The 6,532-nt window shown below is 36.1% G+C and overlaps 1 non-coding gene across 1 annotated transcript; it reads right to left on the minus strand.

Annotated features, from left to right (window-relative positions):
• Nucleotides 1-585: 585 nt before the first annotated feature.
• Nucleotides 586-657, minus strand: Trnas-aga. Its single transcript has one exon. It is a non-coding gene; the product is annotated as a tRNA-Ser (tRNA).
• Between the last annotated feature and the right edge of the window lie 5,875 nt (nucleotides 658-6,532).

Consider the following 6,532-nt stretch of genomic DNA (forward strand, 5'->3'; position numbering starts at 1 on the left):
GCACGTCACAGTTTTTAGCTACAGGTCGCCAAAGTTGTATAAAACATTGGTTTTATTGATGTTCACCTAAAATTTGAAGTATATTTTATCAAACTTTATTGTGATCTCATCAACCAAGCAGGCAAAAGAGGACTTAAACTTTCGTTTTAGATATATTTTGGTTGAAATTTCACGACTTAATGTAGATTAAACCGATTTTTTCAACGTGCTGGTAGTCTTCATACAAAATTCTTCGTTTCTCTTATATGGGAAAATACAATACAAACCATCAAAAAATAACTTTTCCGCATCAAAAGTATTATATCCTTTGATGATAAGTGTTGATATACACATAAAGTTTGAATTCTGTGGCAAATTAGGCAAATAAATTGCCATACAAGATGGCAAACTTGCATGCAAGTTGACTAAAACACTCATTTTTTTGCATTTTCAACCACCAATATCTCAAAAACTAGACGTGCTATGATATTTCTGTAAACGGCAATGGATTCAGCAACCCTTAATTAAATAAATATAGGTATTTTGATGCTGGAGACAAAAAACGTGTTCCGCAGTGTTATGGGTGAAATTATGAAAAAAATTCACGTGCTCGGCTGGGATTTGAACCCAGGACTCTTGTATTCTAGACGAGCGCTTTACCAACTAAGCTATCGAGCCATTTGGTGACCCAATAACTGAGTTGATTACAAGTTTTAGAATTCAAATCCCTACAGACCACGCGGACCCCTTTTATAACCCATATCCTTCCATCTCATGTTACAACACACGCGGAAAGAGCGAGTGCGATTGATTTAGTGTTGAAACTGTTTGCCTATCGTACCTACATCGCTTTCACAACAACTGTATTGTGGAAGAGTAAAGATGTGGGAAGGCTATCAACGTGTCGTTCTCACTCGAGTGATGACATGACTACTACAAAGAAGCAGTAACACTCTAATATAAATTGACGCTTATATTGAGCTGTTCGGTAATCCAATCCGCATGGTTATTATATTAATTAGCTCATTACGCGTGGTTACGTTTTTTTTATAATTTCACCCGTAATTTGTCCATCTTTACTACCACCACCATCTGTACAATTTTCTTAGAAACTAGAACTTAGGGCTTAAAATTTCATAACACTTTAGGGGGTGGGTGGGTGTCCTCATGATGTTACGGCTCATACAAAATTTGTTAAATTTTCATACAAAAAGCGTTACAAGGGGTAGGTGGGTATCAAAAATGGCCATTTTTGGCATTATGAAATAAATGAATGAGCCCTTAATGGAAGTTGCCGGTGGAATGCCGGTGGACGCGTTAAAATTCGTTGGAAATCTCAACCATTGCATTGTTTGTATTTCCAATTAGTGTTTGGTCCATGCGTAAGTGAGCGATGTGACCGGAAGCACACTTGTTTGACATGCAATGCGTAATCCAGTAATATCAGGAATCTGATTAGGCGTGACCATATTATGGATCGCATCACTAATATCACCATGTAATCGCACTAACCCAATATCCCTTCAATGACAACTGTGGAGATTCAGAGGTATACTCGGGCTCTAGTAACAATGGTTGTCAAACTAACATTCCTTCCCTTCCCCGATGATTGCATTGGGCCTGGACGGCGCCGTTATTGACTTTTAAATTTTGAACTCTCGATTTTTGCACATTGCGACTGGTTAGCTTATCCCAAGCCCATTTTCAAATCTCTGTGCAACTTGGATTATTCTGGTTAATCACGGAGTGCAACTACGAAGCGGTTATATATGCTCATGCTCAAAGTAAAGCATCTGTACAACTTCACACTGCCCAAAGTATAACTGACAGAAAAAAAAGTGATTTGAATATGACCTTGAAAAATTTAGAAGAACTCCATTTTTCGGTAGCCAATATGCATGGTCTAGCCAATGCTTTTGGATGCATCCAATTTCATAGATTTTTTAAAAACTTATGAGCATGTGAATTTAGACAAAATTGTATCTATCTCAATCATTTTGCCTAACCCCTGTATTACCAAGGATTCCGTCGTATGCTTCATCAAAAATTACTACAGTAATTCCCTTATGAACACTTCTTAAAATTCTTTCGGGGATGGTTTCAGGTACTCCACCAGAGCCAGCTCTTTCCCAAAAAATATTGATCAGTTGATTCTGTAGAGGTTCCCCCAGGAATTTTTACAAAAAATCCTTCAGAAATGATTTGGATTGCCTCATAGATTTCTTGAGAGATTTCATCGTGTATTTCTTTAGTTTTTTGTTCCAAGATTACGTTGAAGAATGCCTCCAAGAATCTCTAACCTTGGGAAAATTCTACAGGAATTTCAATGGTTTAAGTCGAGATTTTTTCCAGGGATTTGGCTTCAAAGGTGTCTGTAAGATTATTTATGTGTTTTTTTTAGTAATTTCTCCATTAATTACCTCACATATATCTAAGATTTTCTTTTGACGATCATTCAGAAATTCCTTCAGGGAAGGGCTTCTTTATTTGTAGGATTTTTTATAGGATTTCTTTTAACCCTGCTGCGCTACTTAGCTGTGTTTTTGTTGTGTCATCCGTTTCAAAAATATTTCATCGAAAAACGCCACCCACAATTCATCAACGCAACGTCAGATCGCTTGAACCCGGCCAATCTTTTCCCGCACGATTAATCCGCTACTCTCAGCCAGGTAGGATAAGTGAATTCTGTGCAATTCCGAGCTGGCTCGAGTGTGGTTTTGAGAAAATCGCTCTCCGCCATTGCCCCATCAATAAAAATCTCCCACCTCGCCACTCTCCACCTGCGCTGCTCTTGCAAGCCCGGCATTACACATTGCCAAACATAAACAATCATCCATTGCTCCTGCCAGCAGCGCATCAACTGCAGTTTATTATCGCTCCAAACTCACCCATCTGTATCAGCTGAGCCAATAAACTTCACCTGCTCCTGCTGTTCTTCTCGCTCTGCAGTCCGAAATTCCCACCAACCCCGCATAGAGGACCGAACCCAAATTGCATCAATTTCCGCATCGCTACAACTTCATCGTTTTTGCTCTTCTGACGATTGCCAAGGTAAACAATACAAACTTCACCGACAGCTTTGTGAGTAGGAAGACACTAGTCCAGTTGTTAATTACACCTATCGTTTGTCTGGTGAGTTGCAAGCTTACTGTCAATGATGATGTCACGCTACACGGTAAGTGTTCATCTGCAACAACCAGACAGCTCACCAATCCACCGCGAGGTGGATCGTGCTGAGTTGTTGAGTTGAAGGAGAGCGAAAGAAGGAAGGCACAAAAGTCTGTTTGACAGCTCTGCAGAAAGCGCGTGCGCACGGACAGAGCGCGTGCGCACGGAAAGAGCGCCAGTTCGGCTCGATTTGCAATGATCGGTTATTATTATTATTTTTTCGCTATTGGATATTCTATGGTTTGGTTGATCGATGTTAAAGTTTGTTTTAAAAGCAGCTCCACTTATTTTGAAGCATATTGCCGTGTACAATAGTAGACAACACAACTAATTTAATTAAAATAATTTGAAAATATAATTAATACATATACAAAAGGGGAAGAACGTTTAGGCTGGTTGTGCATTACGATAAAATCTCTTAACATAAGCAATGCTTGTTGTTGGTTCTTGTGGAAGGATCAACATGTTCGGCTTAACGAATCTTATTTTAAATATCGAATAACACCACATGCAATTGAACAAAAAGGATGTGATTACAATAGACTTTTGATATTTTCAATTCTGAACCACCGCAAAAAAAATATTGGGAATCAAAATTCTCCTGAGAGGGATGATGTGGGGGAGGCTCATTCTAATTAATATTGTCGTTCAATTATGGGGATAAATTAAAATTGTTATTGTTCTATACATACTTATTTATTATATGGTATGGTCGGTGTTCAGACAGACTGAACCAAGTGTTTTTTTTTTTCAATCGAGTAAGAAAAATGTACCCCAAACATGTGAAACACAAAATATTATAGACATTTACTGTAATAATGGAACTTATCTATTTGATAATACATTTGTATCAAAATAACATGGAAGATTTAAAATTGATGGAGTTCTTTACGTATCCTTAGAGCTCCAAAATTCATCTAGTCTGGTCTGCCTAAACATCGACCATATGATTCTCAAAAACTCATGAGAATGGTATTTTACTCTTTGAACTGTTATTTAATTTGGATGTGTTTAAAAGATTCATAAATTTAATTTATTATTGATGTTACGAGCTATGTCTGTAGTTAAACTTAATGCTACACAAGAAATATATTTGAATCAAAGTATGTTTATATATAAATCATATGAAAAAAAAAAAATGTTCCAGAAAGTACTCTAGAATTCTTTGGGAGCGTCTCCCGGGATTCTTCCTTAAATCATTCATGAATCCTTTAAATCTTCTCTGGGATTGTTCTGCTGAAAATCTTGAGATTATTTCTGAATTTTCTTCCAGATATCGCTTTGGGATTCATCCAAAAAAAAAAAAAACGTTACCATTCCGGTATTACTTCTGAGATTCTTTCGGATATTCCATTGCGATTATTCTGGACATCTTTTTGGATTTTTTTGCAGAACTCTGTATGTGATTTTGCGTGTATCTCCTTAAGGATTACTTTTGAAATCCAGGAAATTAAATTCTTTGAAATTCTTGAAAATTGTTTTCGAAATACTATGGAAGATTTTACCATAAATCCTGATGCAATCTATTTGGATATTTAAAGAGGATTTTATCAAAAAATGTACGACTCTACTAGAAATTCTTCGAGAATTCCTCCGAAAATAACTCTAGATTTTTATCCGGAAATACTTCTGGTATTTTTATGAGAATGCCTCTGGTATTCTTCCAAAAATGGCTTGAGATGCTTTCGGAAATCTTTCTGAAATTCTTCAAGAAATTCCACTGAGATTTTTACGCCAATATCTTTGAAATACTCCTGGGACTCTTACAAAAATCCTGTTGGAGTTTTTTTTTTCGGATATCTTTCTATTCTAAATTTTTCAATAAATTTTGCTGGGATTGTGCTGTAAAACCTGCTAAGATTCATCCAAAAATACGACTGTCATTCTTCCGGATATCATTCAAGAATTCCACCGGAAGTTTTCATGAGATTCAACCGTAAATCGTTCTGGTATTTTTCAGAAATTCCATTGAGATTCTTAAAAATATCCTTCTGAAAAATTTTCTGAGAATTGTTTTAGGATTATAGAAGTGATTTCGCCAGAATCCCTGAAAGATTTAAAGGATATTCACAGACATCCAGAAGATTTCATGAATATTTTCCAGAATAATTCCGATGTTCAGATGAAGTGCAGAAAGATTCATGGAATAATTTCAAACGGGATTTTCGGAATCATTTGAAAGTAACTTTTAGAAGATCCTCAGAAAAAGAAATCAGTAATCAACGTAATCGAAAAAATCTCATTATTTCAAGCAATGCTCGTTGGTTCATGTCGAAGGATCAACATGTTCGGCTTAACGAATCTTATGTTAAATATTGAATGACACCACATACAATTAAACTAGTATGTGATTACAATTCTGAATCACCGCAAAAAAAATATTTAGAATCACAATCCTTCTGAGAGGGATGATGTGGTGGATGCACATTCTAATTAAAATTGTCGTTCAAGTATGGCGATAAATTAAAATTGTTATTGTTCCATAAATACTTGTTTATTATAATTACTTGTAAATATTGATACAGCATATAAAAAGACATTGGTCCAGAAATTACTCCAGAATTCTATGGAATTTCCCTCCTGGGATTCTTCCTTAAATCACTTATGAATCCTTCAAAACCTCTCTGGGATTGTTCTGGAAATCTAAAGATTATTTCTGATTTTTCTCTAAGTTCTTCTGGAAATCACAGAATACTTACAGATATCGCTTTTCAACTCATCTAAAAAACATCGTTAGCATTCCGGTACTATATCTGAGATTCTTTCGGATATCCTTTGTGATTCTTCTGGACATCTTATTGGAATATTTACATAAATCTGTATGTGAGTTTGCGTTTATCTCCTTAAGGATTACTTTTGAAATCCTGGAAATCAAATTTGAATCGAAATTCTCGAAGATTCTTTCGGAAATTCAATGGAAGATTCTAACAAAAATCCTGATGCAATTCTTCTGGATATTTTTAGAGGATTTTGCCAAAAAATGTACTACGACTCTACTACAAATTCGTCGAAAATTCCTCCGAAAATAACTCTGGCCTTTTTCCGGAAATACTTCTGGGATTATTATGAGAATACCTCTGGTATTCTTCCGGAAATCACCTGAGATGCTTTCGGAATCCCTTTAGAATACTTTCGAGGATGCTTCCGAAAATCTTTCTGAAATTATTCTAGAAATGCCACTGAGATTTTTACGTCCATATTCTTGAAATTTGTCTGGGACTCTTCCAAAAATCCTGTAGGAAATCTTCCAGATATCTTTCTAGCATTCTTTCGGGAAGCCTTCTGAAATACTTTCGAAAATCTTTCTGAGGATCCTTCAAATCCCTCTGTTAAGGATTCTTGCAGAAATTCTTCCCGAATTACCTCTAGACTCTGGGAGTTTCCT

This window comes from Aedes aegypti, chromosome 3 (genome assembly GCF_002204515.2).
Source record: "Aedes aegypti strain LVP_AGWG chromosome 3, AaegL5.0 Primary Assembly, whole genome shotgun sequence".
In the NCBI taxonomy this organism is placed as follows: domain Eukaryota; kingdom Metazoa; phylum Arthropoda; class Insecta; order Diptera; family Culicidae; genus Aedes; species Aedes aegypti.